This window comes from Quercus robur, chromosome 9 (genome assembly GCF_932294415.1).
Source record: "Quercus robur chromosome 9, dhQueRobu3.1, whole genome shotgun sequence".
In the NCBI taxonomy this organism is placed as follows: domain Eukaryota; kingdom Viridiplantae; phylum Streptophyta; class Magnoliopsida; order Fagales; family Fagaceae; genus Quercus; species Quercus robur.
In genome coordinates this window covers 31,347,760-31,364,681 of record NC_065542.1, presented here as the reverse complement: position 1 = coordinate 31,364,681, position 16,922 = coordinate 31,347,760, and the positions used below count along the sequence as shown (strand labels likewise).

Genomic DNA, 16,922 nt, shown 5'->3' with positions numbered 1-16,922 from the left:
ATATAGCTCCCAATGTCTCTACTGATCTTTCTTCTTCTATTGGTTTTGATGTTGTACCTCCTTCCTCATCTACTCTTGTCCCTTCTTCTAGTGTTGTTCCATCCCAATTTGCCACTTTTGAGTCCTCCACCAATCTTGTTCTTCAGTTTAGTCCCTCTTCTCATCCTAATACTCATCATATGCTTACCGGATCCAAACATGGCATATTCAAGCCCAAACCTTTTGCCATAGTAAGGGATTACTTTCAAGTAGAACCACCAAGTTTTAATGTTGCTACTCAGTTTCCCCATTGGATTAAAGCTATGGATTCTGAATTTCATTATTTTCAGAAGCAACACACTTGGCCTTTAGTCCCTCTTCCACTTGGTAAGAATGTGGTTCACTGTAAATGGGTGTATAAGGTTAAGAGAGGGAGTGATGGGGCTGTTGTTAGATACAAAGCCCGATTGGTTGCTAAAGGGTTTTTGCAACAATATGGTTTGGATTATGGAGAGACCTTTTTGTCAAACCAGTAAATGTGAGGATCATTTTAGCCTTGGCTATGTAGAATCATTGGTCTTTGAATCAATTGGATGTGTCCAATGCATTTCTTCATGGCATTTTGCAAGAGGAAGTTTTCATGTCTCAGCCTCTAGGCTATATTGATGCTACTCATCCTGATCATGTGTGCCTTCTTCATAAAGCCATTTATGGCCTTAAACAAGCACCAAGGGCCTAGTTTGAAAATTTTACCTCTGAGCTCTTTCTCATTGGCTTTCAAGCCTCTTCTGTTGATTGCAACTTGTTTACTCTCCATCATAATACCTTTGTGGTTTATCTTCTTTTATATGTTGATGATATCATCATCACTGGGAATAGTCCTTCTTTTATTGCTCACATTGTTTCCAGACTTGGGGCTACTTTTGACTTGAAAGATCTTAGCCCTTTGAAACACTTTCTTGGTCTTCAAATTGAGTACACTTCTCAAGGACTTTTTGTGCATCAATCTAAATACGCTTTAGGCTTGCTTACTAAGTTCAATATGTTGGACTGCAAACCTTGTCTCACTCCTTGTTCCCCTACAATGCATGTTAGCTCTCAAGTTAGTCCCTTACTTCCAGATCCTGCTGTCTATTGCAGTATGGTTAGGGCTTTGCAATACTTGACATTCACTAGACTTGATTTGTCATATTCAGTTTAACAAGTTTGTCAATTTATGACTTAACCTACTCAACATCATTTGTTGGCAGCCAAAAGAATCCTTAGATATCTCAAGGGTACCTTGCATCATGAAGTTCATTTTTAGCCTAGTCATTTAGCTCTTTCTGCTTACTGTGATGCAGATTGGGCTAGTGATCCTCTTGATTGTAGGTCCATTACAGCATGGTGGTGTTTCTAGGGAATTCTCCTATTACTTGGTCTACCAATAAGCAGTTGACTGTGGCTAGGTCTTCTACTGAGGCTGAATATAGAGCCTTGGCTTCTGCAGCTGCTGAATTATGTTGGATAAAGATGATTCTTAAGAACTTGGGAGTATACTTATCTCTACCTCGTATGCTTTGGTGTGATAACGTTTCTGCATTAGCCTTAGCCTCTAGTCCTATTTCTCTTGCTAAAACCAAGCATATTGAAGTAGACTATCACTATATCAAGGAGAAGGTTCTTAATAAAGACTTGCAGATCAACTTCATTTCCACACACTATCAGTTGGCTAATATTTTCACAAAAGCTTTGTCTTTTCCTTAGTTTCTGGATCTTGCATACAAATTGATGGGTCTTCCTCCCCTCAGTTTGAGGGGGGATGTAGAGGCATGTGACATAGCATGTGATAAGGCTGAAGGAAAACGACCTGGAATAGAGTAGTCACTATAGTAAAGTAGTCTAAGCTGTAGGTAGCTTATGCTAGTGGTATTAGTAAAGTAAGTTATTGTAGCAAGTCCACGTGTAAGCATCTGATGAGTCATGATATAATTAGTTACAGTGATCCCAAACTTTACGGAATTGGTTATGTATATGTACTGGACACAGTGAATCAATCAGATCAAGAAACTCATAATTAGTTCATCAATTTGCTTTTCTTCTTTGCTATCTTCTCTGCTTCTTCATATTTTTCATTTCTTTATATTGCTTTTCAGAAGAGAGATGGTTATGAACAAAATGGAAGGGACAAAGATGGTGGTGAGAAAGCTGAACCCAAGTGGGGAGGTGGGCTACTGTGGCAGCCAAAATCTGCACCAACCCCACAACCCAAAAATAAGGTCGCTTGCTGCTTCCAGAAGAAGGGTAAAGGTAACCCACCACACCACCATGACCATGGTTCAAGAAGACTAGAAGAGAAAGGAACATAGAGGCATATGTGGTTAGTAACCATAAATAAAGAGTAATGTTAGGGAGTTGTGAGTGGTGGAGATTGGCTATGTGGGAATACATCTCCACCACTCACAACTCGTTATATAGCGAGTTGTGGCACAAACTTGTGAATTTTTATGTATCCATAGACCATAGTATTAATCATAAATAAATGTATGTAGAATTTTTGCAGTGTACTTCTTTCTCTTTTCTCTTTTTAGTGTACTTTGTTATTCTTTGTGATTTCTCTACTTTTTAAATAGGAAAATGAATATGCAAGATTAACTATTTTTTGTGTTTTTGTGACATTTATTATGGCAAGATCATTTTTTTTTTCGCTAAAAGAGAGTTATAATTACAACACCAAAGTAGTTTGATCGAAGTTTTGTTGTCCGCCCTTTTATGGGTCTAGCTATCAAGGTTGGATTGGAAGAACAGCATTCTCAAATCTCAATTGCTTCTATTGATTCCTGATCAAATAGTTGTCTAAGCTTGTGATGTACTCCTTTATATATGTTGCTGAATTAAATTCTGGTGCAAAGTAAGCTTATGTAACCAGCAAGAAGAATGAAGCTGCCACTATATTTAATTTTGTGCACTGTATGTTCTACAGAGTTACCATATAATTTGGAGATTGCTTAGTCTATGTTTATGCTCTCACTATGGAATAGCAGTAGCTCAAAAGAGGACTGTCTGGAATTTAGCATGCCTTGATAGATAGTAATACTAGCATACTGATGGTAATGCAGCTGATGTTTACTGTAAATAGCTAGTTGGTAGAAAAATTAAGGATCATTTGTGTGTTTGGATGAGTTTTGCTGGCTGTTTATTTGTTGAAAGTTCCATAGGGGAAGAGGAATTTTTTTTTGGGGGTGTAGGACCCATTAATCACAAAGACATCACTATATTAGTGTAGTGTAGATTCGAGTTTGGTGTCAAAAGTAGTAGAGGCCATTTGTATTGTTCTCTTTTCAGGTAGTAGTTCCTGTAGAGGTGCCTGTCTATAGTTTGTTGGACTCAGTAGTTAGTACCATATATATTGCTTTTTCAGTCTCTGTCCACTACATTTGGAATATATATATATATATATATATATATATATATTTAAATGACAGTATTTTTAGTTATCTATATTGTTCTTTTTATTCTTTATGATTTCTATCTGCCTTTTAAATAGGAAAATGATAAAGCAAGATTAACTAATTTTAGTTTGCATTTGTGACATTTATTATGGAAAGATCTTTTATTTTATTTTATTTATTTGGTGCTAAAAAGAGAAAGAGTTATAAAACATCAAATTACGACACTAAAGTAGGTACTGCTAATACCCCACTTTACCAGAGAAAATGATTGAAGCGTTCTTGTCCGCCCTTTTATGGATCTAGTCAAGGTTGGACTGGAAGAACAAGATTCTCAATCTGAATTGGTTCTATTGATTCCATCTCAACTAGTTTTTTTTTTTTTTTTTTTTTTTTTTTTTTTTTTTTTTTTTTTTTTTTTTTTTTTTCTCATAGGATGATTCCTTATCAAATAGTTGTCTAAGCCTGGTTCTATCCAATTCTTTTACAAATTACAATATCAAATTAATTCTAATTACTTTTTTTTTTTTTTTTTTTAAGTGTCTCATTTGAGATATTATTATGGATCCTTTTACTGAATCTAATGAGTTCATGAAATTGCATACACTTGGTTCGATCAAGTTACTGATGCTGAGTATTGAAAACAAGCCAAGGTTGTCCATGACCCAATCAATTGTTTAAAATGAAATTATTTATGGTGACATCCATAAACAGGTTATATGCTAATAATTGAGTATTATGAAAAATTATGTATTTTTTAATTTATCTATTTTGAAATCAACATAGTAGCATGTTAATATAAAGGAAAATGCTAGATTTACAAAAAAAAATTACAAATTATTAATGTGGTAAGTGACTATTATATTTTATTTTTTGAGTGGTTATTAGTAAGTGAAAAAATGATATCATTGGTGGGTCCAAATAATAATCAATAAAAAGTTACCACAATTAACAGGTAATAAAAGTGTCATAAGGTTGATTAATGTAAACCAAAAAGAAATAAAAAGCCAAGCATAGGCAGATACAAACCAACAGCCCAGATCTAACATTAATATACTTAAAAAAAGGAAAGAATGAACAAGATGCTGACCAGATAGAGCAACAGAGGATTGAAGACTTCAGTTAGCAAATAACAACCCATAAATAGAAAATGTCTTTGCACACTCAAAGCTTATCTGCAAATAATAAAGCAAGCTCAGATTATATAAATTGCAATTAATTAAATAATTCAGCAAATTTAGACCCTACAAATTGCAATCCAAAGTTGTGAAGATAAAAAACCTAAACAGCCATAAACCTCATGTCCCTAAGACATTTTATCAAACTGGTAGCATCTTCAGAACTCAGCAAACACAAAACACTAAAGTCAATGCAAGTTACAACCTCAGCGATTCACAAACACTAAGCTCTGGACAATTGATATTTTGAAAAACAATATTGATACCAACAGAAATCTTCCCTGTCTTCACTCTGCACTCTTTGACTTCAAATTAGAGTGCACTAGCTTGTGATTTTTCCTAGTCACAACATATTGTTGGAGTAGGTGTGTTTCAAACACTTAACCTATACTTTGTGTCCCACATTGGTTAGGAATAAACAATGTCATAAGTTTATAAGACTGAACACTATGGGCTTGGTGTTGGTTTGGGCTTGGCCTTAGGCCTGTTATGTCATTCTTGGGCCTCACTTTTTCCCTTTCTTTCCTTTTGCATAAATTTGGTGTTGATGTAGCCGTTGGTGAGTATTTGAGCAACCCGTTGGGCATCAAATCTGCACAGTAACCATTAGAGGCCTAGTCCATTTAGGTAGCCCACTTGTCTTTCTGAGTTGATATATATTAAACCCTGCTTTACTTCTTTCTCTTCAGTTTTTTTTCTGCCTTGCTGCCTCCACTCTCCCTCCTCTGTTCAGCTCTAAATTTTCTGCTCATCTTCACAAAATTTCAGCTTCTAAGTTTTTAGTTTTAAGGAAAGGCAATTAAGGTTGTTCCTAGTTTTTCTTATTTGAGTGTGTGATCAACTTAAAGAAATCACTATAATCTAATCTTAGGAGTTGTTCGACCAAAAGAGTCATTCACACCGAGTTCTACTCTGGATGGCATGAATCAATCTTTAAAGACAACACATTTTGCGTGATTATATAGTTTGTGAGATCTTTCTAACTCTATTTATTTATTTTTGTCATTGTTATTTTCTTTTTCTAGGATTTGTATTGTTGAATCAAAACTTGTTTATTTAGCCATATTTTCCAACACATACCACTCAGCAAATATAGGGTCCAAAGACTTTGAACCAGTTCAACAAACATCAACTGTAATCCAATATTGCCATTTTGACTTAAGAAAGCAAAAAACTAATGGTTAGTTTGAATTGAGGGGAGGAAGAGGGAGCAGAGTAGAGTAGAATTGGCCCAAAATTAACATATTTTCTGCCAACTTAATTTAACTCTACTCTCCTTTACTCTTCCTTCCTCCCTTCTTGACCCAAACGGAACCTAAATATTCTCTAACAATGCTCAAATGGGGTTTTTTCTCTAGTCATATCTGATGCACTTTATATGACACTAGAAACATTGAAGGGGCTTGAAAGAGAAACGAATAGATAGAAAGTGGAAGCTACTATTAAATAATAAAAAAATAAAAAACCTCAAATTCTATCAAATTCCGAATAAACTAATTTTTTGAAGATATAAGTCTCATATATTTTTATATCATTCTAGGACAAAAAATCTTGACCTAATTAGATATTTAGAAAATAATTTGGAAATCAACCAGATCTTTAGATAGAATTTCCAGAAAAGATTGATGCAAACATTAATGTAAAAAAAAAAAAAAAAAAAAAAATGAAAGAAAATGAAAGCTGAGATAGATTCATGCCAACGATCCATGATTTAACATTTTGGAGTTTTTGTTCATTTTTCAAAGTCTCAAACCAAAAAAAAATTCTCAAGATTGAACATACTAAAAAACAACAAGGTACTGACCAAATTGGATCCTGGCCATAACTCCTCAATTAGCAAATAGCAGATTTTCAATGTCACCCTCCTGTTAAAATCCACATAGGCAAATAAGCATCTATAATAGAAGAACTTTATACCCACAAAAGCTTATCTACAAATAGTAAAGAGAGCTTGAATATCATCATTTGCAACCACTCAAATAATTCAGCAAAATTTACAAATTGCACCTCCAAAGCCTCACATTTGGGGAAGCAATAAAATGCAGGTCCACATGGACATTTTATCAAACATATAGCATGCCACAAACTCAGAGCAAACACACACTAAAGTCAATGTTCATTACAAACTCAACATCACACAAACACTGACCTTTGGGAAAAAAGATTAAATCTTTGACAGACAATCATTCCAAACAACCTTTCCTTTCTTTTCTGGAAATAAATTGTAGTTCCTCAACTTCTTTCTTCTTATATATTTAAGCAGCCCAAACAATGCTTGGACATTGTAAGGTTATATAGTACTGGGCTTTGTTTAGGGGTATGGACTCTTCTGCTGCTTTTTCCTCCCTATGAATTCAAAGGGTACAAGATTTAAAAAAAAAAAAAACTTTAAGGGTCCATTAAAAATCAAATGAAGTTAATAAACTCCAATCTCTTACGTATTAGTACAAATTTAGAAGTAACACACACACACACACACATATATATATATATATATATATATTATTGGATTATGCTGCGATGTGAGAGACATGTGCCACGCTCAATTTGGCTAGTTGTCATTGACATCGACTTCTAAATACCCTTGGAATAAAAGTAGATTAAAAAAAGATATTAATTTTAATTCCTAAATCTCTTCAGCTATTATTAAACAAGATAAATATTTTTTCACTGATCAGCAAAGCAGAGAATTACCTACAAAAATCATAATTAAAAGTGTAGAAAGACATATCTACTATAGGAGATTAGATTCCAGCTCAGCCTTGGAGCCCAAGAATGTCACAGTTCACTCTTGGCGTCCAAGAGTGTCTTTCTACTTAACATTATTAATCTCTTCAAAAACCTTCACAATTTGGAGTTGAAAAATTGAAAGGAAATTTAGAGAGAAAAGAGAGATGGCAACTAACAAGATGGAAAAGGCAAAGATGGTGAGCTCAGATGAGGAGGAGGGCTGCTGTGGCTGCACCAAAATAGAGCCAAAGAAGGTGGTGGACTCTAGCCCAAGTGAAGAGCAGCTCAGCTCCAACAAACAGAAAAATGGAAGTGTTTTCCCGGCAAAGAAAAAGTCAGTGTTGGTACAGATATTGAAATCTGTGGTACCAAAATCTGTACCAACCCCAAAGTCCAACAATAAGGTCGATTGCTGCAGGCTAAATTAGCCACACCCACCACACCACCATGACCATGGTTCAAGAAGATAAAGGTGCACAGAGGCTTATGTGGTTTAGTAACCACAAATAATGGGTCATGTTGTTGTATTTTTAGTTATATGCAGAGTCTGCAGTGTACTTTTTTATGCTTTGTGATTTCTATGCCTTTTAATGGGAAATTGATAAAGCAAGATTAGCTATTTTTAGTGTGCTTTTGTGACATCTATTATGGCCAGATCTTTTTGTTTTTCCTTGCTAAAAGAGAGAGCTATAAAACATCAAATTGCAACACCAAAGTAGTTTGATTGAAAGTTTTCTTGTCCACCCTTTTATGGATCCTGTGGAAGAACAATATTCTCAACTTGGTAGCATTCTAGGAAAGATTTGACACTATATTTGCTTCTCAAATGCTATACAAAGAGGTTGTCTTGGTTTTGTAGCAATGTTCCATGAAAGTCTTTTGCTGGTCTAAAACACACACTTTCACTTTATCTTTGGCAGTTTGGCCCCATTCAATTCACAATCAGAGAAAAATGGAAGCAAGGTCTTTTCAACCATTCTTTTACTAATTAAAGATCAAATTAATTCCATTTACTTTTTTTCCCTTTCTAATTTGAGATATTATATGGATCCTATTAGTAAATCTAATGAGTTAGTGAAATTGCATACACTTGTTTTAATCAAGCCACCAAATTCGAGTATTGCAAACAAGCCAGGGCTGTTTACGAACCAATCAATTCCTTAAAATGAAATGATTCTTGGGACCTGTCTTTATTAGCAAATACGGAGTAATTACTTTCTAATTCTCCTCTGCCTTTTTTGAATTATTTTTTCCCCAAATTCAATTTAGAAAAATGATTTTCATAAGAAAAAAAAAGCTCTTTGACCGTAGAATCTACATGTTTTATTTTCTATCAATTAAAACTTTATGTCATAATTTGTAAGTTTCATAAAAAAGGAAAAAAGAAAAAGAAAAAAAAATGTATAATTTGTTATCTAGAATTTGGACGTTGACGTTGAAGGACTAAAACTTTCTGAAATAGCAGTTGGTGGCTTGGTGCCTTGATGGGAAACGAGTTCCCTTAAAAGAGTTGACGGGACATTGATACGTGGCCATCAGGAATATTTGTTTGATTGTTTCTGCTTAATAACAACTTGTCGTTAAATTTTGCTATATGCGAGACCCTATTTATCTATGAGGTAAATTAAAGTAATTTTATAAAATTTTAAATTAATTAAAAAATTATATCATTGCATGATTTATTCTTATATAACTTCAACTTGTATTAAAATTTGATGAATAAGTCATTGCTTAAATGTGCAATGGTTTACAAAAAATTTATAAGACAATTTCAGACTCTACAGAAAAATAACTTAAAAATTCAGATATTAAAATTTTTGAATCAAAAAAAATTATTAAAAAATCAGATGATTTATTATTTAGATATTATTAAAACAAAAAATATATATATGACTAAATAATAGAGAGAGAAAAAAAAAAAAGATGAGTTACATTCAAAAGAAAATTTCAATTATTGCAATTTTTTTTAATCTTGTAAAAAAGGGCTAAAGAGAGTTTGGTGGTTCATGTACGAAAATTACTTTTTCAAAAATACATGAAAGACCATAATATATATATATATATATATATATATTAACAAAGTAGAGGAGAAGAAAATAACATAAGAAATGCTCATTCCTCTACTCGGCTTTAAAAAAAAAATTAAGGTTTGCATTGTTTTTATAGTGTTCATAATTAACCTCGCAAATTTTGAGATAAATTATTAATATTTGAGTTTGAATTTAAGTTAGACTTGTTAGAGAGATAGAGTTTCACTCATTGTTAAGTTTAGATTAAACAAAAATAATTTTGTTCAAAAAAACTAATGAGTTTGAGTTTAAGTTGGACTTGTTAGAGAGATAGAGTTTCATTCCTTATTAAGTTTGGACTAAATAAAAATAATTTTATTTAAATATTATACTGACATGGAAAATTATGAGAGTTTCAGAAATTTCGATTTTAAATCAATTTTGAAGAATTTCATCTGGTATAAAATTTCAAATTGTAAAGTAGTTCGATTTCTAATCAATATGAATTATAAGAGAAGGAGAATTATTGATAATGGTGGAATGAAAAGTTTGATAAAAAGAATAAATAAACTAAAAAAAAAAAAAATTGTGATAGTTCAACATTAAAAAAAAAAAAAAAAAAAAACTGTGTATTAGGGAAAAAATTGTGACACTTTCTACCTAATAGCCAAGGTTTTGAAACTCGGACCGGACCAGACTAGGCGGTCCGATTGGGAAAAATGGGAGCTGGATTGAAATCCCGTTTTTTAAGCCTAAAAAACCGGGTATCAGTGAGTTGTGAGAGAATCGGACGAACCAGGGTTCAACCGGGAAAACTGGATGAATCATAGCCCGGTTCAACCAGTCATAATGTAGACAAAAATTAAAGAAAATGTGGCTGCCAAGATTCGAACCTGAGCTCTCACACCTTGTAAGCAAGACTGAAGCCATGACCAACAGACCAAGTGCTTTACTTGGGAGCTAATATGCAATATTATTAAATTTACATGATTTATATTTTCTAAACTTCTATGTCATCTTTCTCAACATATTAAATATTACTAAATTAACTTTTAAATAATACCTATGCAATTTATGAATTTATTTTAAAAGTCGTTTTTAGTTAATTGAAATGATTTCTCCTAAAGGATTATTATAAAAATTTCTTTTTATGCTTATTTATGTTGTACTATTTTTTATTAACCTTATAATGTACTATTTTATGTATTTGGTTTCAATTTTTTTAAGATATTTTTAATAAATTTTGCTAATATTTACAAATTTAATATATTTAAATAATTATTAAATTAATTATGACGTCATCACGATTCGACCCTGGTTCGACCTCAGTTTGACCTTAAAAACCTTGTACCTCTCACTTTTACGGTTTAATAAACAGTCCGGGTTTGAAAACCTTGCTAATAGCTACTAATTTTAGCATAGAAAAAGACAATGTGAAGGAATAAAAATTGATTACCTTTTGCATCTATCCAAAAATTGGATAAAGTAGTAGAGGAAAATGTTGTATATATATCTAAAAATTTGCTGAAGTAATACGTAGAAGAAAAGTTGATAAAAAATTAAAGGTGGTATTTCTATGTGTGTGTATATATATATATTTATATTGTGACACTTCAACATTAAAACAAAAATTAAAAAAAAAAAAAAAGGAAAAATTATGACATGCACTTCAACATTACTGATTTTAGGATTGGAACAATAAGTAAGTTTTCATATTTATCTCGAAATTGGAGTTTAAGTTGGATTTGTTAAAAAGATAGAGTTTCACTCCTTATTAAGTTTGAATTAAACAAAAATAATTTTGTTTAAAAAAGATGATGAGTTTGAGTTTAAGTTGGACTTATTAGAGAGGTAGAATTTCAGAGGTAGAATTTCACTCCTTATTAAGTTTAGACTAAACAAAAATAATTTTATTTAAATATTGTGCTGACGTGGAAAATTGAGTTTCAAAGGTTTCGGTTATATATATATATATATATAAAAGAGAAGTGCTACGTCTACAAGATTTTCACAACAAATTATAGGTGGTTAGCTGTTATTGGTTCAAATTTGAACTCATCACTTATATTACTTTTTTACCCTAATAATAGCAACCAATAACAACCTACTACTTATGATTTGTTGTGAAATAAACAAAATGAAGGCAATATATATTTTTGTTGCATCCATTAAAATTTTAAATTATGAAATAAACAAAATGAACAATATTTAAAATAAATATGAACTATCAATTTTCATAAACAAATAATGTTTCTCTCATTCTTATATGAGTTGTAGCTTTGTATGGTGGGCCTTTTTGTGTTGTTGGGCGTTTATCTCTCCTATTGTACTGCGGCTTGTGGGTCTGAGGTAAAAGAGTTAGGGCTGTCCTAAATGAAATACACTTCAGGCCAGTTTGTACACAAGTCAAGCCGTCCCAATATAGACGCACTCTAGCAAAAGCGTTAAGTGTATGGTGTGCCCACAGCAGGAACAACTATTACAAATGTTATTGCATGAATATAGTATGGTAGAACAACTATAATACTAAACAAATAATGTTAACATCAAAATAAAGGAAAGTGGCATAATATAGTTATGGAAGAATAATACAATAGTGATAATAAAGCAACAAGCATAAAAGAAAAAGGTGTCTGCCCGAAGAGTAGGCTTAGTTTCTTAGCAAATACAAGTCCAAAAAGGGAACTAATCCCCAATATGAGTGACCTCAAGGAAGGCTTCTGCCATAAATGTTACGCACTTTGGAAAAAATGGTCTAAATGGTTTAAGTTTCAATCCTCAATATCTCAAAGAGTGGGTCTGTCAAGAGGGAGAGAAAAAAGGTAGTCTATTGATGCATGCTTTTATCCCTACCACTCATGTCTCTATGATTTTTGTATATTTTTTTCTTTTTTCTTTTTTCTTTCTTGTTCTACCTCTTCTTCTTTCATTCCTTCCGTCCCTTGTCCCCCCCCCCCCCCTCCCCCCTCTTTATTGTTCACAGCTACCACTTTTTATACTATCTGTCATGGTGAGATTTACCATTTTTACCTCTCAACTGCTTTTGGCTTCTTATGGGTGTCCTTCCAAGACTGCCCACTAGTCTGCCGACTACTTAGCTACTACCATGGCTTTGAATTTGTTGGTTGCACCACTCCCCATTCCTAGACAAAATTGTTTGTCTTATTTCTTACCTCTCTTTGTTTTTTTACTACTCTCATTTGGATAAGGATTAAGCCTTATGTTGTTGGTTGCACCACTCCCCAATCTGTGTTTGTTGAAGGATGCGTGGGCTTTTCATGTCATGTTTCTTGCCTTTTTTCTCTTCTTGGATTGGGCGTTGCTTGGGCAAGGGCCCTCATCTTCTTGCCGAGTCCATATTTTTCTTCCTTGCGTTTGTGGGCCTCTCGACTATCGATCCTACCATATCATTTCATCGTGTCTGCTATAACTTTACTCCCCCATTTACTTCATGTTACCTCGTGAACTTGTGGGCTAACGTTCTTACTGTGCCAGCTCACTTCTTTGTTAATCTTTTACTCAAAGCTTCCTAGATCTACTTGTCACATCTTTACCTCTTTTGGGCTTTGTTGGCCAACATTCCTGCTGTGCCAGCTCATTTCATTATTTCATTTCTCAAGCTTCCTTAGCTTGTTTACTTTCTCTTTACCATTTTTACTCCTATGGCCTTTTTGTTAGATCCTTTGGGTTTCTTTGGCTCAATTACCACATTTTTACCTCTTATTACTTCTTGGGTTTATTGGCCTTTGGGCCGACCCATTGAGTTTACTAATTCATTTCTCAGGCTTCCTTGACCCATTTACCTTTTCTTTACCTCTTTTTTTAATTGTTGTGGGCTTGCCAGTCATCAATCCTGCCATTTCAGCCTACTGGGCTCGTTTCCTTATTCCTTTACTATTTTACCTTTCTCACCTTCTCTATATTGTTGGACTTCTTCTATTGTTGGGCCCTTTGCCAAAAGTGAGCATCAACACTTTGTATCAAGGAAATGGAATCAAAAGTGTATTCAAAAATTTTTTGAGCAAATAAATTTGTATAATTTGGAAAGAGTAATGTTAAGGACACAAATTATTTCAATTTTTTAACTATTTGTTAAGGTGACAAATTATTATTGGTTTAGCCAAAAAAGAAGTAGAAGTTATTATCGGAGTAACATTACTTTCACATGAACCTATCATTAATATTATTTTTATTTTATAACTATCATAATTAGATTATTTACTAATAATTATATAAAAAGTTGTGAAATATCATGTATTCTTAAACTTATTTATTTGGAAATCATCTTAATAGCATCTTTCTAGCATGTTAAATTGATTAAGGCTGACCAAATGTAAACTAAAAGTAGTAGAATAAAACGGCCAAGGCTTTTAACTCTCCACTTAGAAAGTAACAACTTGTAAGTGCCGCATTGCTCTTAAAACCAAACCAAATAGGTATGTTTATCCCACGTTGGTTGTGTGTGTCTAATGTCCGTTGTTTATAACTCTGATTTACAACTACAAAGGTTATGTCATTTTGTAGTTGTACTCTGATTATGTAATATATTATAAACTCGGTTTAATTAAAAAACACTATTGTTATTTTTGTGTGTGTTTTAATAAGTATTACTGCTTACTCAAAAAAAAAAAAAAAAAACACACATGGAAAATTATTAGTTTACATTTTTCTGTTCATATAAGATTTATATGGTAAAATAAACAAACGTGTATATTTATACAAGGTTCATGCAAATATGTTATACACTGTTCATGCAAATGATTACATCTTCAAATTCTTTCTTCTTAAAAATTTAAGTGGCCCTAAAAATACTTGGATATTGGAAGGGTATATTAGTACTGGGGTTTGTTTTAGGGGTAAGGTATGGACTCTTCTTATCTGCTGCCATTTCCTCTGGGATTTCCTGGGACTTCAAAGCGTACAAGATTTATTCATTTATTTTTCTTTTTTACTTTAAAAGGTGCATCAAACGAACTCCAATCTTTCTTGTATTTTAATTAACATATTATTGGATTAGGCTGCGCTGTGAGAGACACCTGCCACGCTCAATTTGGCTAGCTATCATTGAGTCGACTTCTAAAGACAATTTTGTCAAATTTCATCATTAACTAATTACCAGTTCAGCTATTATTAAATTTAAACAAAGATTTTTATTTTTATTATTTTTTTTACGCTGATCAGAAACGGCATAAGACTTAAAAATTGTACAAAGATATATCAACCATAGGAGATTAGATTCCAACATAGCCTTAGCGTATGTAAGAAGAAAGAATTTGAAGATGTAATCATTTGCATCATTGCATCATTGTAGGTTTGACACTGTAGGACTCTTGGTGTCCAAGAATGTCTTTCTACATGATTGACATTATAAATCTTTTAAAAAAACCTTCACAAAATTGAAAATTTGCAGCATATAGAGAGAGAGAGAGAGAGAAGAGAGATGGCTATGAACAAAATGGAAGGTACAAAGATGGTGGTGAGAAAGCTGAATCCAAGTGGGGAGATGGGCTGCTGTGGCTGCATCAAAATAAAGCCAAAGAAGGTAGTGGACTCGAGTCCAAGTGAAGAACAGCACAGCTTCAGCAAACAGAAACATGGAGATGGAAGTGGTTTTCCAGCAAAGAGAAAGTCAGTGATGGGAATGATATGGAAATTTGTAGCAGCCAAAATCTGCACCAACCCCACAGCCCAACACTAAGGTCGCTTGCTGCTTCCAGAAGAAGGGTAAGGGTAACCCACCACACCACCATGACCATTGTTCAAGAAGAGAAAGGAAAATAGAGGCATATTTGGTTAGTAAGAAGAGAAAGGAAAATAGAGGCATATTTGGTTAGTAACCATAAATAAAGGGTTGTAGAATTTTTGCAGTGTACTTCTTTTTCTTTTCTTTTTTCAGTGTACTTTTTTATGCTTTTGTGATTTCTCTGTTTTTGGAATAGGAAAATGAATATGCAAGATTAACTATATTTAGTATGCTTTTGTGGCATTTATTATGGCAAGATCTTTTTTTTTTTTCTTTGCTAAAAGAGAAAGAGTTATAATTAGAACACCAAATTAGTTTGATTGAAGTTTTGTTGTCCACCCTTTCATGGGTCTAGTCAAGGTTGGATTGGAAGAACAGTATTCTCAAATCTCAATTGCTTCTATTGATTCCTGATCAAACAGTTGTCTCGGTTTGTAAATTTAGAGAGCACAGGCAAAACAAAGTCTGTTTCTGGTCTAAAACACAGAGTTACATTGTATGTTTGGCTTATTCAATCCAGAATCAGAGAAAAATGGAAGGAAGGTTTTTTATTTATTTATTTTTTTATAATAAGAAGTATTTCAACCATGACCAGACAGCCAATCTTTTAGGACTTACAGGATCAAATTAATTCCAAATTACATTTTTTTTTTCCTTTCTAATTTGAGAGATTTTATGGATCCTACTACTGAATCTAATGAGTTCATCAAATTGTATACATGCACTTGGTTCGATCAAGCCCCTGATGCTGAGTATTGAAAACAAGCCAAGGCTGTCCATGAACCAATCAATTCCTTAAAATGAAATGATTGGAGGGGCCTGACTTTGTTAGCAAATATAATGCTATCCCATTATTTTTCTATTTCTGCGGTGGCTTTCTCCTCTGTCTTGTATTTTTCTCTTTTGCCCTTCTCTGTTTTCTGACTGCCTTTTTTGAATTTTCCCCTCAAATCCAATTTGATAAAATGTAATTGTTTTATTTTCTATCAATTAAACTTTCCAAGGTAAGTCATAAATTGACGTTTCTCCAAAAAAAAAAAAAGGTCATAATTTGTAATCTAGAATTTGGATTTTGGAAATTTACGTGTGGGAATTAACCTTTTGAAATGGTAGTTGACTAGTTACTTTGGTGGGCGTTGATAGTACGTGACTATAATAATAATAATAATATTATTATTATTATTATTTTGGATGTTTCTTCTCAGTATAGGGATTATAACTTTTTTTTTAACCTAGCAGCCTACAAGGTGATGATGACACATTTTTGTCAATTTCACCTATTTCATGGTTTAGATTCTATTTTACAAATTTTAAATGACACGCTAGTCTACATATTATTACATCTATTAAACAAAATATAAATAATGAAATATACAATATTGAAAAATATTTAAAATAGAGAGGAACCATCAATTTTCATAACAAGATATGCCCTCATTCTTATGTGAGTTGTAGCTATGTAACAAGAGCTAGAATTAAAAGCACGTTCAACAAATTCTTGAAAAGAGTAATGTTAAGGACGCAAATTATTGTAATTTTTTAAAACAATTTGTGAAAGTTATAAGTTGTTATTGGTTTAGCCAAAAAAAGTTATTATTGGAATAACATTATTTTCATATGAACTTACCATTAATATATTATTTATTATATACTCATATTAGATTATATACTAATAATTATTTAAAAAAATTTGTGAAATATTATGTATTATTTAACTTATTCATTTGGAAATCATATTAGTAGCATATTTCAAAAAAAGCTCAAAAAAATTTGATTAAGGTTGACTAATAAATATAAACCAATAGAGCAAGACTAATGGCCTATATAGATGGAGGGAGAGTGAAGGGAAGTAGAG

General features: G+C 32.6%; 2 long non-coding RNA genes across 2 annotated transcripts in view; one reads left to right on the top strand and one right to left on the bottom strand.

Moving 5' to 3' along the window:
- Window positions 1–7,854, bottom strand: part of LOC126700579 (uncharacterized) — a 29,463-nt gene extending 21,609 nt beyond the window's left edge. Inside the window, exons 1-3 of the long non-coding RNA XR_007647247.1 lie at window positions 7,321–7,854; window positions 6,390–6,450; window positions 4,498–4,582 (exon numbers count right to left, since the gene is read on the bottom strand). This is a non-coding gene — a long non-coding RNA (uncharacterized LOC126700579). The remainder of the gene's footprint in view (window positions 1–4,497; window positions 4,583–6,389; window positions 6,451–7,320) is intronic.
- Window positions 2,113–15,486, top strand: LOC126700578 (uncharacterized). Its single transcript, XR_007647246.1, has 2 exons — window positions 2,113–2,184; window positions 14,828–15,486. It is a non-coding gene; the product is annotated as an uncharacterized LOC126700578 (long non-coding RNA).
- Window positions 15,487–16,922: the final 1,436 nt, after the last annotated feature.